Below are 19,794 nucleotides of genomic sequence, written 5' to 3'. Positions count from 1 at the left end.
ATTTCCCAAATCTTTCCCTTATCTTCATCCCTACTTCCAACTCCCTTCATGACTTTCCTGATATATTGCAAGTCTCCAGCCTGGCCTCTCTTAAATGTATACTGAGTCATCTCAGCAAAACACAGATTTAACCACGTCACTGCCCTTTCATGATTCAGTACTGCCAAAAGGTACATTTTCAGTTCTTTAGCATGACACAGCTTTCTGTAGTTAAAAGCATGGGCTACTTTGAATCTCATTCTAATGATGCACCACTTTGGGCAAGGTACCCAATCTCCTTTTGTCTCAGTTTCCATATGTATTATAATCATGAGAATTACATGACATATCCATGTAAGGCACTTAGAACACTGCCTGGCACACAGTAAGTGCACAATAACTGTTAGCTATTGTCAGTGTTATTATCTAGTCTCATCTCTCATTCCTTGCCTTAAAGTTTATGTTGTGGTAATACTGCACTGTTTATAATTTCCTAAAGGTGTCATGCTGTTTCACAGTTGTGTGCCTTTTTATTGCTGTTTCCATAACCTCTTTTCACATGCTTATTTACCTGGCTAATTCTTGGCTCGGTCCTTGCCAGACATCATCTTCAGGATATCTTCCCTGTCCCCCATGCCCCTGCCCCACTCCAAGTAATTTGCTTTCTTCTGTGACCTTGTAGACTGTGCATGCCTCTAACTTAGTGTTTTAACACAGTGAACTGAAGTCGTCTATGTACGTCTGTCTCCCCTGCTGGACTGTTAATTTCTTTGGGCAAAGGGATATCTTTTACTTCTTTGTACCCTCAGCACTTAGCACTGTGCCCAGCACTGTGTCTGGCACCTTGTTGGCATTCAATAAATATTCCTTGAATGACTGAGTCACTTGATAAGTCAGTCATTCAATCATTCAACCAGTAAAGCAGGGCAGCTATGTGAACTTTCTTTTGGTCTCTTCAGTAAGAAAAACTTTACAACTTCAGGTCACAGTTTAATTTGTGAAATGAATCATCTTGCTTAGCCCATCTGAGAAGTACTGCAGGAGATCTTAAGCAAGCAAGAAAAAGGAAATACTTTTAAAAAGTCTGGATCTTGGGCCCCTTCTACTTGTGAGTGACTCAGGAGTAATGACAGTAATTATTACAAACCAGCAGTTCTCAACAGGGGGTGATTCTGCCAGGGGACATTTGGCAATGTCTGGGTACATTCTTGGTTGTCAAAACAGGGAGATGCAGGGATTGTGCTCCTGGCATCTAATAAGCACAGGGCAGGGATGCTGTTCAGCATCCTATAATACATAGAACAGCATCCCAACACTGCCCAACAAAGAATTATACCACCAGAAAAGCTAATAGTGCCAAGGCTGAAAAACCAAAAGAAAAATAGGACTAATATTGACTTTGTGAAATAGAATGGTCAAATATAGATGTTAGTGTTCCAGAAGACTTGTAAAACTCAATAACTGAAGCATTAATAAGCTCTCTTGTTTCCTAAGATTTATTTCTGTTCCTTAGAGCGGGTTTCTGTTTGTTTGTTTTAAACAAAGAATCCATTGATAGGCTTTAGCAAATTGCTGAATGCTCTGAAATTGTATCCAAAATTGTGTAATTGTAAGCATTTATCTCGGAGGAGAGGGCGTCAGATTCTCAAAGGGGTCCATGACCACCAAAAGATTAAAAAGCCACCGGTATGGCAAGACCTTTGTATTACCTGGACTGTATTTTAAAAGTCATTATTTTGTGGAATACAGGTTCTGCAAAATGCTTGGAAATAAGCATCCCGGAGGGGTGTCTTTTAGAGCTGCCTCGAGAGGCAGCCAGATGTGAAGGAAGCTCAGCCTGCTTTCTTTCTAGTTTGGCAGTACAGGTTTCACTGGGCTGTTAGGAGACCATGTGAGGTAACTTATATAAGCCCAACTGAAGTGTTAGGCACACTGCAGGTGCTCAACAAATATTTCTTCATTCTTATAAGGTTACTGTGAGAACTGAGTAACATAAGGCTTTTAGAACTAAATGAAATAATGCATGTGGCATGTTTTCTGGTCAGAAGTAGATGTTTTATAAATGCTTATTTTTCTCCCATGTATTCTTTGTACTAAAACCCTGGGTCTTATCCTTGAAAGAAGGATAAAAGGAATAAGCCCCAAATTTGAAAAATTTCAGTTTCAATCTTGGTTATGCTGTTTTATTAGCTGATCCTAGCCAAGTTATTTGGAGAACGCAATGGCACCCCACTCCAGTACTCTTGCCTGGAAAATCCCATGGACGAAGAAGCCTGGTGGGCTGCAGTCCATGGGGTCGCTAAGAGTCTGACACGACTGAGAAACTTCCCTTTCACTTTTCACTTTCATGCATTGGAGAAGGAAACGGCAACCCACTCCAGTATTCTTGCCTGGAGAATCCCAGGGATGGGGGAGCCTGGTGGGCTGCTGTCTATGGGGTCGCACAGAGTCAGACACGACTGAAGCGACTTAGCAGCAGCCAAGTTATTTGGTGAGTCTTATTTTCTCATAGGGGGATAATGCTTACCTCCCAGGTTGCTAAGAGATATAAATGAGATTATTATGTAAAGGATATGGCATATGGATATTCTTACATGGGATATAATTGGTGCTTAATAAATGTTAAGTTCTTTTCTCAAACAGTTCCTAGATTCTATTTCTATGAAGCTTTTTTCTATAGAAGGATAGTTTGCTGAATGCCTGTACTAACACCTTATCTAAATATAAAACTCAAATATAAAGTTTCTAGTATTTGGCTTTGTTCATACTCACATTTGTTCACATAAAATGATAATATTTCATTTATATAGGCTTAAAAAATTTTGTTCCATGAGCTCTGTGTCATCAAGAGCTGTTAGGCTAAATCCACATAGCATCCAGTACACCAGCATCATGTTCAGGTTTTTTAATTTATTAAGCACTTACTGGATACCAAATTCTCAGCACTGAGGGATTAAGAAGAAACATGTTCCTGGTTGTGAGGGGTTTTAGTAATATTTCTGACATTAGCCATGATATATAAAGTTTAATTTATATTATTTATATATTATATTAGTAATATATTTGTATATTTTATTTATTTATGCCAGCCATTGTTCTCAGCATTTTATCTACCTCAACACACTTAATAGTCACAACGATTCCCATCTTATAGGTGAGGAAACTAAGGTCCAGACTGGTTAAATAATTTGCTCAACTTGTCTAGAATACATTATTACTATGATATGATATGATATGGCTGTCTGAGGAGGCCTTACAAATAGCTGTGAAAAGAAGAGAAGTGAAAAGCAAAGGAGAAAAGGAAAGATATACCCATTTGAATGCAGAGTTCCAAAGAATAGCAAGGAGAGGTAAGAAAGCCTTCTTTAGTGATCAATGCAAAGAAACAGAGGAAAACAATACAATGGGAAAGACTAGAGATCTCTTTAAGAAAATCAGAGATACCAAGGGAACATTTCATGCAAAGATGGGCTCGATAAAGGACAGAAATGGTATGAACCTAACAGAAGCAGAAGATATTAAGAAGAGGTGGCAAGAATACACAGAAGAACTGTACAAAAAATATCTTCACGACCCAGATAATTACGATGGTGTGATCACTCACCTAGAGCCAGACATCCTGGAATGTGAAGTCAAGTGGGCCTTAGGAAGCATCACTATGAACAAAGCTAGTGGAGGTGATGGAATTCCAGTGGAGCTATTTCAAATCCTAAAAGATGATGCTGTGAAAGTGCTGCACTCAATATGTCAGCAAATTTGAAAAACTTAGTGGCCACAGGACTGGAAAAGGTCAGTTTTCATTCCAATCCCAAAGGAAGGCAATGCCAAAGAATGCTCAACCTACTGCACAATTGCACTCATCTCACATGCTAGTAAAGTAATGCTCAAAATTCTCCAAGCCAGGCTTCAGCAATACGTGAACTGTGAACTTCCAGATGTTCAAGCTGGATTTAGAAAAGGCAGAGGAACCAGAGATCAAATTGCCAACATCCACTGGATCATGGAAAAAGCAAGAGAATTCCAGAAAAACATCTATTTCTGCTTTATTGATTATGCCAAAGCCTTTGACTGTGTGGATCACAACAAACTGGAAAATTCTTCAAGAGATGGGAATACCAGACCACCTAACATGCCTCTTGAGAAATCTGTATGCAGGTCAGGAAGCAACAGTTAGAACTGGACATGGAACAACACACTGGCTCGAAATAGGAAAAGGAGTACGTCAAGGCTGTATATTGTCACCCTGCTTATTTAACGTCTATGCAGAGTACATCATGAGAAATGCTGGGCTGGAGGAAGCACAAGCTGGAATCATGATTGCCAGGAGAAATATCAATAACCTCAGATATGCAGATGACACCACTCTTATGGCAGTGAGTGAAGAAGAACTGAAGAGCCTCTTGAAAGTGAAAGAGGAGAGTTAAAAAGTTGGCTTAAAGCTCAACATTCAGAAAACGAAGATCATGGCATCCGGTCCCATCACCTCATGGGAAATAGATGGGGTAACAGTGGAAACAGTGGCTGACTTTATTTTGGGGGGCTCCCAAATCACTGCAGATGGTGACTGCAGCCACGAAATTAAAAGATGCTTACTCCTTGGAAGGAAAGTTATGACTGATCCAGACAGCATATTAAAAAGCAGAGACATTACTTTGTCAACAAAGGTCCATCTAGTCAAGGCTATGGTTTTTCCAGTAGTCATGTATGGATGTGAGAGTTGGACTATAAAGAAAGCTGAGCACAGAAGAATTGATGCTTTTGAACTGTGGTGTTGCAGAAGACTCTTGAGAGTCCGTTGGATTGCAAGGAGATCCAACCAGTCCATCCTAAAGGAGATCGGTCCTGGGTGTTCATTGGAAGGACTGATGTTGAAGCTGAAACTTGAATACTTGGGCCACCTGATGCGAAGAGCTGACTCATTTGAAAAAACCCTGATGCTGGAAAAGATTGAGGGCAGGAGAAGAAGGGGACAACAGAGGATGAGATGGTTGGATGGCATCACAGACTCAATGGATATGAGTTTGGGTACAATCTGGGCATTGGTGATGGACAGGGAGGCCTGGCGTGCTGCAGTTCATGGGGTCGCAAAGAGTCGGACACAACTGAGCAACTGAACTGAACTGATGATCACTTCCTGGAGCTGGTCAATGAAAGCAGGTCTGTCTGATAAATATATTTATTTAATTTTTATGTTTTCAATAATTTAGTTACATTTTTAAAGAAATCATACATACATGGTAAAAACTTCAAAAGAAACCAAAAGGTATACAATGAAAGGTAAGTGTGACTTCTGTATTCTGATAATATCAGAGTAACCATTATGATAAGTTTAAGGTATTAGAGAACATCCTAAACCAGGCAAAAACTAGAGGGAATTCAACTCTTGAAAGAAGGGAACTATGCTGGGTAAGACTCATTAGTTTTATATTTTGTGTGGTATATGGTAAAGCTCAAGAAGAAAGCTATAAGCATCTTAGCCTGAAAAATCAGAGTACAGAATTTTCAGTATCATGATAAAAGACCCAAAATCTCCAGGTTCAAATAAAAAGTCACTCATCATACCAAGATCAGGAAAGTCTCAATTTGAATGAGAAAAGACAATCAACAGATGTTAACACCAAGATGACACATATATTAGAATTACCTGATAAGTATTTTAAGGCAGCCATCACAACAGTGTTTCCAAAGCAATTACAAGCATTCAGAAGCATGCTAGAAACAAAGTGGTGGTGGGGGGGGGGAGGTGGGTTGGGGGAAACAAAGTATCAACAAGGAAACAGAAAACATAAAAAATGGACATTTTGGAACTGCAAAGTACAATAACCAAAACAAAAACCTTACTGGATAGGCAATAACCAAAACAGAAACCTTACTGGATAGGCTTATTAGAAAAATGGAGATGACAGAGAAAAGAATTAGTGAATTTGAAAGTAGAAGAATAGAAATTACCCAGTCTGAACAATAGAGAATAGGATGAAAAATAATCAACAGAGACATAGGGTCCTGTTGGACAAGACAGATCAAATATTTGTGTCATCAGAGTCCCAGTAGGTGACGATAAGGAAGATGGCATTTTGAAAATAATCAAAGAAATAATGGCTGAAACATCATCAAGTTAGGTGAAAGATATAATCCTATAGATTCAAGATGCTGAATGAACTAAACAGGATAAACCCAAAAACGTTCACTCTAAGTCATATCATAATCAAATATCTGAAACATAAAAACAAAAGACCAAAACCAAAATCTTGAAAGCAGATAGAGAGAAATGATGTATCATTTTACATTTTTACCATTATGGAAACAGTGATTTGCATGACAGCGAATTTCTCATCAGAAACCATGGAGGCCAGAAGAAAAAGGCACATTTTTTAGGTGCCAAAAGAGAAGAACTGCCAAGTCAGAATTCTATGCCAGTGAAAATATCCATCAGGAGTAAAAGACAAACCAAGACACTCTCAGAGGAAGAAAAACAGTAAGAATTTGTCTTCATCTGACATTCTCTAAGAGAATGGCCAAAGGAAGTTTTCCAAACAGAAAGGAAATGATAAAGAAGTCTTGAAAGAAAAGTGAAAGTGAAAGTCACTCAGTTGTGTCTGACTCTTTGTGACCCCATGGACTATACAGTCCAGGGAATTCTCCAGGCCAGAATACTGGAATGGGTAGCCTTTCCCTTCTCCAGGGAATCTTCCCAACCCAGGGATCAAACCCAGGTCTCCTGCATTGCAGGTGGATTCTTTACTAGCTAAGCCACAAGGGAAGCCCAAGAATACTGGAGTGGGTAGCCTATCCCTCCTCCAGGCGATCTTCCCAACCCAGGAATTGAAACGGGGTGTCCTGCTTTGCAGGCAGATTCTTTACCAATTGAGCTATCAGGGAGGTCCTGAAAAGAGAAATTTTAGATTCTTCTTCTGAGTTTCAAAAATTTGTTTGATGGTTGAAACAAAAACTATAACATTGATGTGGTTCTCAATGTATACAGAGGGAAAGTTTAAGATATATTAAAGAGGAAAGTAAAGGAACATAAAGGCAGGTAAGGCTTCTATAACTCCATCGAAGTAGCAAAATGTTGATACCAAGGACTTTGATGTTACATATATAAAATGTAATACCTAAAGAAATCACTAAAAAATCTATATGAAATACTCAAAAACACTATAGATAAATAAAAGTGACATTCCTAAAATATTTTCAAGAAATCCACAGGGAGGTAAGAGGAAAAAACAGAGAACAAACAGAAAACAAACTGGCAGACTTAAGCCCTTGACATACCAATAACTACATTAAAGGCAAATGGTCTAAACACACCAATTAAAATACTGAGATTGGTAGAATGGGTTAAAAATATGACCTAATAATAGCCTGTCTGTAAAATAATCACTTTAAATATAATGATAAAGAGAAGTTGAAGTAAAAATGATAGAAAATATATATACTGCGTAAACAGTAGTAGGAAGAAAGCATGAGTGTCAGTTTCAGAAAGGAGCAAAGCTATACACACCATATGATCCAGCAATTGTATTCGTGAGTATTGATCTCAGAGATATGAAAAATTATATTCAAACAAAAACTATACATGAATGCTTAATTTTAATAGTCATAAATTGGAAACAACACAAATGTTCCTCAAGGGATAAATGGTTAAACTATGGTACATCTATACCATGGAATACTATTCAGTAATAAAAGGGAATGAATTATTTACTAATGAAACAACTTAGACAGATCTCAAGAGATTATGAGTGAAAAAGCCAATCTCAAGAGGTCACATGTTACATAATTCTATTTATATCACATTCTTTAAATGAAAAAAAAAATATGGATGTGAAGAACAGATTAGTTTCTTCCAGGGATTATAAAGGGGTGGGGGAAGAGAGGAAGGCAGAAGTGGTTATAATAGAGTAGCACAAGGTGGGGGGGGGGGGGTGTCTTTCTAGTGATGGAACAGTTTTGTATCTTGACCGTGGTAGTGGTTATATCAATCTATACGTATGATAAAATTGCATAGGACTAAATACACACATACACACACATGAGTGGTCAAACCTGAATAAGGTCTCTGGATTACACCAGTGTCAATTTCCTGGTTTTGATATTTTACCACAGATATATAAGATGTTACTATTGGGAGAAACTGAGTGAATGGTACATGGGACCTTGCTGTACTATGTTCACAACTGTCTCTGGATCTAAAACCATTTCAAAATTAAGAAGCTTAAAAAAATCATTGGATGAGATGGCATAAAACATTCATTGAATGCGATTAATGGCAGACTGAATACTAAAGAAGAAAATTAGTAAGCCTGAAGACAGATCAATGGAAATCAAGCAAACTGAAACATAGAGAACAAATTTTAGAAGAAAAATGAGAGTTTAAATGACTTGTAGGACATTATCAATTAATCCAACACATGTGTGATGTGTGTCCCAGAAAGACAGGAAGCAAGAACAGGGCAGGAAAAGTGAAGAAGTATCAGCTCATAATTTTCCAAATTATATCCCAAGCTGCAACTCACATATCCAGGACCTCAGGGAATCCCAAACAGGATAAATACAAACAAAAGTACACACTAAGGCACATGGCCAAAGTTCTGACAATCAAAGATAAACTTATAAAGGCAGCCAACGAAATAAGACATTATATACAGGGAAACATATTATACACACAGAAACAATGGAGGGCAGAAGAAAATGAAAACTGTCAATGTAGAATTTTGTATCTAGCAAAAATATCCTTCAAAAATAAAGGCAGAAAAAAAAATGAGAGCAGATAAGTAAAGGGCTTCTGCTTCTGGCTCTGAGGGGAAAGAGATGTGGAATTATTTTCTCTTCAGAAATAACTGGAAAATTGACAAAATATATGAAACATTCATTTTTAGACATTGGTCAAGAGACAACAATAGAAAGTGATCTGAGAGAAAAGGGATGCAAATGAGGTGAGCCCTACCATCACCCTAGCTTTCTGTCTGGAGGTAATCTCTAGACTATGTGGGATCTAAATAGGGCTGAGTGATCTCCAAGTAGAGAAGACAGAGACTAGAGTTCTGAAAAGCCAGGGCAATTAAAAATTGTGGGAACAGAAATAAGCTACCCCCAAAAAAGAGTAATAGAAATATGCATAGAAGTCCCCTTGAGTCTTTTGATGAATACCAATCTGAAGATATATAGGGTAAAACTTCACAAAGACAGTCTAGAAACTCTTTCAGGGAAACAACTACTGAGAACTTGTAAGATGAACACTTCCTAGAGCTCACACAGGGCCAAAGTGGAGAGACCTCAGTGAATACATGGGGTATAAGCAGGAACTTCAGAGGAGCAGTGTCTTCAAAATGGGCTAAGTTAGCCCTAGAGCAACAGCTATGCAAAATTTACTTTAAATATGCTTAAAAACAAACCTTGAAAGGATCAAATATATCCACAATAACTTGTCTATCAGAAAAAAGTACAATCCTCTCTAAATCAATAAAAAAATCTAGCACTCAACAATACAAAATTCATGATGTTGGATATCCAACTAAAAATTACTAGGATACATGTATATACAGCTGAGTCCCTTTGCTGTCCACCTGAAACTGTCACAACATTGTTAATCTGCTATACTCCAATATAAAATAAAAAGCTAAAAAAATTACCAAATATGCAAGGAAGCAGGAAAATGTGATCTACAACCCAGAGAAAATCAATCAACAGAAACTGCCTCAGAAATGACAGATAATGGAATTTACTAGACAGGGACCTTAAAATAGCCATTAATATGCTCCATATGTTCAAGGATGCTAAGAAAGAAAAGAAAGTATGAACACAATGGGAGAAACAGCAAACTTTTTCTTGGTTGTCTTTTTAAAAAGATTCAATTTCTTTGGAAAGTGTTTTTAGAAATAAAAATTATAGAGATGAAAGGTATAATATTTGAAAGGAAAATTTCACTAGGTGGGATTAACAGCACTTATACGTGGCAGAAAAGATCAATGAGCTTGAAGGCAAAGCAATAGAAATTAACCAAAAAGAATAGTAAAGAGAAAAAAAGACTGAAAAAAATAAAAAGGGTTGCAGTGACTTATGGGATAATAAAACTGGCCTAATAGGTTTAAATGGAGTCCCTGGAGTAGAGGAGAAAAAAAAAAAGGGACAGAAAGTAATGGCTTAAATATTTCTAAATTTGATGAAAACTATAAACCCTCAGATCCTAGAAGCTCAATGAATACCAAAATAGGATAAACACAAAGAAAACCACACCAGGAGAAATTAATCAAGCTGCTGAAAACTAGTCACAAAGACAAAAGTTAAAAGGAGCCAGAGAGGGAAAAAGGCATATATTATACAAAGGAATAAAGCTAAGAATGACTGCTGACTTCTCATGAGGAAACGTGCCAGCAAGAAAACAAGTGAGTGAAGGAAAAAACGAAGGAAACGTTTTGAAGGAAAAAAATTATCAACTTAGAACTCTATACACAGTGAAGATATCCTTCAAAAATTAAAACAAAGATTTCAAACAAAAGCTAAAATAATTTGTTGCTAGAAAACTATACCATGAGAAAACTTAAGTTGCTTTAGTTAAGTTCTTAAGTTCTTTAGAACAATGTACTTTTACTAGATGGAAACCTGGATCTATACAAAGGATTGAAAAATGTGGGAAAGGGTTAATCTAGAAGATGTTTTTAAAAATCAACTTTAAATGTCTTTAAATGATAATTTATGGTAGTGTTGAAAGCCGTAGGTCCAGTGTGGCTGTATATGTGCTGTCTGCAAAGGAATGTCACTGAAGACTATGGGAGCAGTGAGGAAGGCTGTCAGCCTGGTAGCAAAGTGGAGCAACACAGTCCAGTCAAATGTGGTATAGCCCAGCTGTGGGTATAGGAGGTGTGGTCCAGAACTGCTAATTGGTGTTTTCTAGACTAAGCATTGCATCTCTTGGTTGGTATGAATAGCTACCTAGTCTCCCTACATCTCCTGCTAGGGCCCATACAACCAGTGCCCCTATTATGAGACCTCTTGCCCGGTTAGGCTCTGGGTCTTTTCCTCCATTCTTCATTTAAGCTTCTCAGTTTTCCCCTCTGAAGTACTGGCACCATGATCAGTACCTAGACTCCTTAACCATAAGAGGGACATGGAAAAAGTATCCTCAGTCATACCTGCTATAATCTGTAACTATTCTATTTGTTAAGTCATTATTTGTTGAAATGTTTATTTATTTGGCTGTGCCAGGTCTTTGTTTCAGCATGCAACATGTGAACTCTTAGTTGTGGCACGTGGGATCTAGTTCCCTGACCAGGGATCAAACCCAGGCCCCATGCACTGGAAGTGTGGACTCTTAGCCACTGCATCACCAGGTAAACCCCTTAGTAAATCACTATTTTGAAATCCCAGAATTTTACTTCCATCTAGATAGAACATAACAAGAATATGGATTGCCGGCATAACAAAGGGAGATTAAAAGACTTGCTTTCTCAAATCCAAGCTATAACATCTATGTTTAAAAATGCTGAAAAAGATGAAACTGCAGTATTGGTAAAAGCTCTGACTTGTGGAAGGAAAACATTTACTTCAAAACACATGGGATGAAATTGTGAGCAATAAATGAAAACATGATTACAATTATCTGTATATATGTCATTAATTTACTTTGTAGTGTCTTATCCACAGAACATTTTCATATAGTTTCAAAATAATTCACTATTTAAGTTGTGGCATCATTTTCGGACCATACATAGCTAAAGGGAAAGAAATTGAGTATTTTAAGTGTACTTAAAGTGTAGAAATGGTGTACCACAAGTGTAGAAATGATGAGTTTATTAAAAACCAAAAATTGTTTGTTAGAACTTTTCAAACTAGAAATGAAAAAGTCACTGGAGCATGTTATGCATAAATCATTTCACTGCATGGGCTGGAGAAATGCACATGATAGCTGAGAGACCAGTGAAACTTAAGACAGCTGACATTCCTCAGTGCCCACTGGATGAAAAGGTAGTAAAATAACTCATAGCACTGCCTCTTTTTAAATGGCAGAGTAACTTGCTTATTTAAACATTTACCTCTAAATATGGAGACTTAGTTATTTTTTCCTTTATTTTTTATTGGGTTGTTCATTTTCTTAATACTGCATTTGAGAGTCATTTATGTATTATGGATATAAGTCCTTTTTGTTAGGTATGTTACTTATAAGTATTTTATCCCGGTCTGTGGTTTGTTCTTTCATTCTCTGAACATTAATTTCCATTTGTTCATTGCTAGTATATAGACATACAGTTGATTTTCATATGTTGATCTTGTACCCTTCAACTGTGCTAAATCCATCTTTTGATGTAATGTTTTCTTCTTTGTATTGTCTTCTTACATGACACTTCCCCCATAGGTGACATACTTACAATATTGAATCTACACTATTTACATAGTATGTCTCAATTTATTTAGATCTTACATGATTTCTTTCATTAGTTTTCAGTGAAAGACTTATTATCTTATTTTCAGACTGTAAAACAGACAAGACTATAAATGTGGCTGGATTTGCTATTTTGCTTGTAGTCATATAGTATCAGCACTAATCTTTGAAGAAGACCTTTTTTATGTGGATGGTTAGCAACAATCACAAGTGGTGCTAAAATATTAAGAGTGCTGAATAACTTGTTAGGGTTAGAGTTATATATATTTGTATATTATATGGTTCATCACAGAGCAACTATATTTGCATAAATATGCAAAAGTAATGGTGGGTAAAACTGCCGAAACCATGGTATATAAATTAAGGCAGTAGTACAAAGTATACCAGCAGTTATTATATTCTTTATTGCTATATACACACAGCAATACAGACACAGATCATAGAAAACAGACATGGATCATAGAAAAAAACAAGGGAATTCCAAAAAAAAAAAAAATCTGCTTCATTGGCTATGCTAAAGCCTTTGACTGTGTGGATTACAACAAATTGTGGAATATTCTTAAAGAGATGGGAATACCAGACCACCTGACCTGCCTCCTGAGAAACCTGTATGCAGGACAATAAGCAACAGTTATAGCTGGACATGGAAAAATGGACTGGTTCCAAATTGGGAAAGGAGTATATCAAGGGTATATTTTGTTACCCTGCTTATTTAACTTACATGCTAAGTACATCATATGAAATGCTGGGGTGGATGAATCACAAGCTGGAATCAAGATTGCTGGCAGAAATATCAACAACCTCAGATATGCAGATGACACCACTTTAATGGCAGAAAGCAAAAAGGAACTACAGCCTCTTGATGAAGGTTAAAGAGGAGTGAAAAAGTTGGCTTAAAGTTCAACATTCAAAAAACAAAGATCATGGCATTCAGTCCTATCACTTCATGTCAAATAGATGGGGAAAAAGTGGAAACGGTATCAGATTTCATCTTCTTGGGCTCCAAAATCACTGTGAACAGAGACTGCAGTCATGAAATTAAAAGATGCTTGTTCCTTGGAAGAAAAGCTATGACAAATCTAGACTGTATAGAAAGCAGAGACATCACTCTGCTGACAAAGGTCCATCTAGTCAAAGCTATGGTTTTTCCAGTAATCATGTACAGATATGAGAGTTGGACCATAAAAAAGGCTGAGCACTGAAAAATTGATGCTTTCAAAATGTGGTGCTGGAGAAGACTCTTGAGAGTCCCTTGGAAGGAGACTTGCAAGATCAAACCAGTCCATCCTAAAGGAAATCTGTCCTGAATATTCATTGGAAAGACTGATGCTGAAGCTAAAGCTCCAATACTTTGGCCACCTGATTCAAAGAGCTGACTCACTGGAAAAGACCCTGATGCTAGGATAGATTAGGGCAAGAGGAGAAGGGGGCGAAAAAGGATGATATGGTTGGATGGCATCCCTGACTCAATGGACATAAGTTTGAGCAAACTCAGGGAGATAGTGAAGGACAGGTAAGCCTGATGTGCTGCAGTTCACAGGGTCGCAAACAGTCAGACATGATTTAGCAACTGAACAACAACACACAGCAAAGAGAAAAAAATCCAGTTTCACTTAAGAATGGCCTTGGTGATCTTGGATTTAACATTCTATGCGACAAAATAGGAGGTAAGGAAAAAGTGTTTCTGTTATAAACTATACTATATTGGTTGTCTTGAGGAAAAGTGCATCTGTGATTAAACTGTGACTTAACTAGCCACTTTTCGTGGAATACCATTTTTGTGTGAAAGAATAACTAATGGAGAAACCATGATTAAATACTTGGATGTTTGGCAGATGTGCTGTGCTTAGTAGCTCAGTCGTGTCTGATTCTTTGTGACCCCATGGACTGTAGCCTGTCAGGATCCTCTGTCCATGGGGATTCTCCAGGCAAGAATACTGGAGTGGGTTGCCACGCCCTCCTCCAGGGGATCGTCCTAACCCAGGGATCGAACCCAGGTCTCCCACAGGTTTGGCAGATACTTTCTCAAAAATGAAGTGAGCCTACCACTTTAGGTTAAATATTAGAAATGACACTATTTGTTGCCAAGGACAATACATATGTTTTTAAAGGAAATTCAGAATTCTGAACATCTTCATTCTGCCACTATAAGATTGACAGTTTCCTAAAACTTAAACTTTGTTCCACTGAGATTAGCATTCATATTAGTTAATGTGATTTCTGATACTGCATAAAATTTTTCAATATTTGTAATATTTGTATAACTTACTGAACTGATATTTTCCAAATAATCAATATGAATAAGATTGGTCAAATATTTCTTCAAAGTAGAAGATGACCAATGAATTTTAATGTAATAATACATCAAAAGTTCATTGATAGGTTTTCAGATTCCATACAGCATTCCTTTAAGAAACTGCCATTTGTAGAGTTTTTGTTTAGTTTCAAAGAAGACTATCCATAATGACCTGTAAAGGTTATTAAAATACTCCTCCCTTTTCCACCTACAGATCTATGTGATGCTAGATTTTTCTCCATATACTTGAACAAAAATAATGTCAAAACACATTGAATTTAGAAGCAGGTATGAGAAGTCAGCTGTCATCTGTTATATGTTATAGAGATGTGCAAAAATGTATAGCATTGCTATTCTTCTCATGAAGTTTCTTCTTTTGGAAAATACAGTTTTTCAAAACTCACAACATGTTATTTGTGCTAATATGTACAGGAATTATTATTTTTATTTTAAATGAATAAATAGTTTAAAATTTAAAATATATAGTTGACAGTTTAAGGAATATAAAGCAATGTATCATGGTATTTATAACATATGCAAAAGTAAAATATATGACTACAATAGCACATGGAAGGAAAAGGGAAAAATGGAAGAATACTGTCACAGGACGGTAGACTATGATAAGTTGAAAATGCATACTGTAAACCCCAGAGCAACCACAAAAATTAAAACAAAGAGTTATAGCTAATAAGCAAATAAAGAAGGTAAACGGAATCCTAAAAAATACATTTAATTCAAAAGAAGGCAAAATAGAAAACAAGAAATAAAGAACAGAGGGGACTAAAAGAAAACAAGTAGAAAGATAGATTTAAACCTGAACATGTAAATAATTAACTTAAAGATAAGTTGTCTAGGTACTCCAACTAAAAGGCAGAGATTGTCAAGCTGGACAAGAAAATCATGACCCAACTATATGCTGTCTGTAAGAAATCCATTGTGAATATAAAGACATAAATAGCTCAAAAGCAGGACAGAAAAAGATATACCATACCGATAATCATAATGAAGCATGACAATATTAAAATCAGACAATGTAGACTTTAGAACAAGGAATATTACCAGAAATAAAGAGGGTTATTTCATAATAGTAAAGGGGTCAATTTGTTAAGAAGCTATAACAACCCTAACTGTATATACATTTAATAACAAAGCTTCAAAAATAGATAAAGCCAAAAGAGACACAACTAAAAAGAAACACAGCAAAATCCAAAAACATGGTTGAGATTTCAACTCTCTCAGTAATTGATAGAACATGCAGACAAAAAATCAGTAAGGATATAGAAAACAATACTCTCAACCAATCTGACCTAACTGATAATGATAGAAAATGCTATCCAGCAACATCAAAATACACATTCATCACAAACTGCATGACACATTCACCAATATAGATCATATGCTGGACTGTAAAACAAACTGCAATAAATATAAAAGAACTACAATTATGTAAAGTATGTTCTTTAAGCAGAACAACATTAAAGTTAATATAAATATAATAATATCTGGAAAGTCCTCAAAGATTGGAAATTAATTTTTAAAAATAGACACATAAATAACCCATCAGTCAAAGAAGAAAATCAGAAACTATTTTGAACCAAATGAAGAGATTATATCAAAATTTGTGGGATGCAGCTAAAACAGTGCTTAGATGTAAACTTGCAGCATAAAATACTTATATTAAGAAAGAAGAAAGGCTTGAAATCAATGAACTAAGCTTCTACTGTAAGAAACTAGAACAAGAACTAAAAAGCAATACAAATAAGTATTAATAGAAAGGACATAACAAAAAATATGAGCAGAACTAATGAAATATTAAAGAGAAAAATAAAGTCAATTAAATTAAAAGCTTCTTCTTTTAAGAAAATACACCAGTAAATCTATTAAACCGCTAGCTAAAATGATCAAGAAAAATGGGGAAAAAATTAGCAATGCTAAAAATGAAAGAAGGGACATTACTATAGCTCTTATAGATTTAAAAGAACAATAAAGGACAATCATGAGTAAATAAGCAAATTCCTTGAGGATCAATTATCAAAAGAAGAAGAAATAGAAAATCTGACTAGCCATACAACTATTAAAGAAATAGAATTCATAGTTAAAAACTTTCCCACAAATAAAACTCTAGGTTCAAATGTTTTCACTGATACATTCTATCAAACTTTTAAGTAAGACATAGTATCAATTTTACATAAACACAGAAAACAGAGGACTTGGGGATACTTCTCATGTCATTTAATAAGATCAGCATGGCCCTGATATCAAAAACAAAGACATTACAACAACAAAAAAACAGATCAACATTCCTTGTCAACACAGACCAAAAATTCTTGACAAAACTTCAACAAACTGAATTCAGCAATATATAAAAAGGATAATATACTATGACAAAGTAGGGTTTATCCAAGGAATGCTAGGTTAGTTTAACATTAGAAAAAGCAACAATTAATGCAAATTACTGCGTTAACAGAATAAGAGGACACCACATGACCATTTCAATTATATGAAGAAAAAGCACCTGACAAAAACCAACACTCATTTGTGAGAAAAATTCTCAGTTAATTAGGAATAGAAGGGAACTTTCTCAATCTAATAGAAGATATTTTAAGAAAAATCCCTACCACTAACTTCACACTTCATAGTGAAAGATTAAGTGCTTTCCCCAAATAATCGGGAACAGACAAAGATGTTCATTCTCACCATTCTATTCAACATTTCATTGGAGGTCCCCACCAGTGTAATAGAGCAAGATAAAGAAAAAAAATAAAAGGCATGAAGATTGTAAAGGAATAAGTAAAAGTCTCTTTAGTCACAGATGACATGTTTGTATACATGGAACATGCAAAGCAATCTACAAAAAATACTAGAGCTAATGTTTCAGAAATGTTACATTATTCAAGATAAATATAAAAAATCAATTGTATTTGTATTTCTATATTCTAGCAACAAACAATAGGAAATTGAAATAAAAATATCATTTATAACAACATCAAAGTCACAAAATACTTAGGAATAAATTTAACAAAATTTGTGTAAGATCTGTTCTCTGAAAAGTATGAATTAAAATTTGAAATTAAAGACTTAGGTAAGTGGAAATAGCAAATCCATGGATTGAAAGAGCAAATATTGTTAAGATATTATGTCTCCTCAAATCAATCTATGGATTCACTGCAACTTATAGATTGCAATGCAAGACTATTTTATATTAGTAATACATACTTTTATACAAATCAACTTAATTATTTTCAGTGATTGTATGTATTCCTTGAATTACGCCAACTTAACTAACCAGTCCATCAAAATAAGTTTGTTTAAATAAGTATTTTTTGTTCACTAAATTTTGTTCATAAATCTACTTGATGATTCAAATATGTAAACATACCTGATATACATACATATATATATGAATATAACTGTCTATAATATAACTGTCTTAATCTGGCCTAGATCATAGGATCCAAACTGTATTATTGGCTTATACAACATTCTTATATATAATAGTCCATAAACCTTATTATATGTACTGGGTGATTTGCTAAATTAGCCATGAACTGGTCTTTTTATGGGATCCCATGTCATCTTTGGGCTTTCTCTATGGTAGAAATACTTGGGCCAGTCATATGGGCAGGGTCCATTCCTCTCATTTTTCCCAGCTGGGCCCAACTCTTCTTCCAGCTGAGATTGCCTCTTTATTCCATGCCTGGCTAGCCAACCTGGCACTGCAATTTTTGGGCTGGAACTAGTTCCTTGATCAGTGACTTTGGGCATGACTGGTTTGGTATCTCATGAGGGTTATGATCGAAATTTCACTGCTAATCACTTCTAATATGTACCTTCCCAAATCTCTTCATTGGTGATCTAGTGTTTTCCCACAGATACATCTATTTCCTACTAGGATATCTGGTACTTCTTGCAAAATGGGTAGTTGCTGCTGCTGCTGCTGCTAAGTCGCTTCAGTTGTGTATGACTCTGCGACCCCACAGACGGCAGCCCGTCCCTGGGATTCTCCAGGCAAGAATACTGGAGTGGGTTGATACTGGGGTTAAATAGTTACCAGAAAAAGGCTAGATTATGCTTCCAATTCTTCCATCTTAAAAATATGTTTTCCAGTATGGATGTTCAGACACTTATTATTCAAACACCCATTGATTCAATTGTTCATTCAATGAATACGAACTTGCTGGGTGTTAACACTCTTATGAGCACTGAAAGGGAATGCAGACAACCAAAACCACAGATGACCAAATGAAGGGTACAGACTTGAGTGTTATGGGAGTATCCTTGAACCTCTTAACAAGTTTGACTATTTTTTAGCTCTCTCCCTTTTGCAATCTATCTTCCATACTCTACCAAGTAAGTTTTCTAAAAACCGAGGCTCATCTGTTTTCACAGAAAAAAAAAAAAAGTGTAAGCTCTTTGGTGCATCATTCAAGGCTCCTCACAATCTGGCTCCAACTTCCATTCAGGCCTTAATCATTCCCACTCTCTTATAAACCCTGTGTTCTACTACTATATCAAACTTCTCCCTGGTCCCATGAAGCACTAGGTCCTTTCCAATTTCTATTCCTTCTGCCCAGAATGCCTTTCCATCTTCTTCACCTGGCAAACTCCCAATCAACCTTCAATATTCAGTTAAAAGTCTTGGTGAAACATTTCCTCTATGCTCCTCATGTGTCCTGGGTGGAACACATCGTTCTGTTCTCTCTATTAGACGATGAGAGTTTTGAGGACCTTGAATTTATCTTGTTAATCTCTGTAGTCCTGAATCCAGATTTGAATAGGGCCTGGCAAGTAGTACGGGCCCAATGAATTTTTGGTAAACGGATGAATGAACAAATGAACGTGAAGGAAAAGCTCAAAGGGCCTTGGTATATTTAGGTAAGGGTTTTTTAAAGCATAGGACTTCAAGCTGGACTGAAGAAGACCGTACAGAGGTAGGAAAAGGGCATCTGGAGGAGGAGGATTATTATCCTAGGAGACAGGAGAACAAAAGCCTGAGACCGGGAGGGAAGACACCGAGGGCGTTAGCCAGCGACTGCAGCTGCCTGCTGCACTGTCATGACCTTTTCACTGATTAGATTTCTCAATTACATTTTCAGCTCATGGAAGGCAGGGTATTTTGTTTACTCCTTTGTATCCCCTT

General features: G+C 36.2%; 1 protein-coding gene across 4 annotated transcripts in view; it reads right to left on the bottom strand.

Moving 5' to 3' along the window:
- The window catches only part of HDAC8 (histone deacetylase 8), a 254,295-nt gene that overhangs the window by 127,944 nt on the left and 106,557 nt on the right, over positions 1–19,794 (bottom strand). The gene's annotated exons all lie outside the window — the stretch shown is intronic.

This window comes from Budorcas taxicolor, chromosome X, assembly GCF_023091745.1.
Source record: "Budorcas taxicolor isolate Tak-1 chromosome X, Takin1.1, whole genome shotgun sequence".
NCBI lineage: Eukaryota > Metazoa > Chordata > Mammalia > Artiodactyla > Bovidae > Budorcas > Budorcas taxicolor.
The sequence above is the reverse complement of the archived record's forward strand: the minus strand, read 5'-3'. Positions and strand labels throughout refer to the sequence as shown.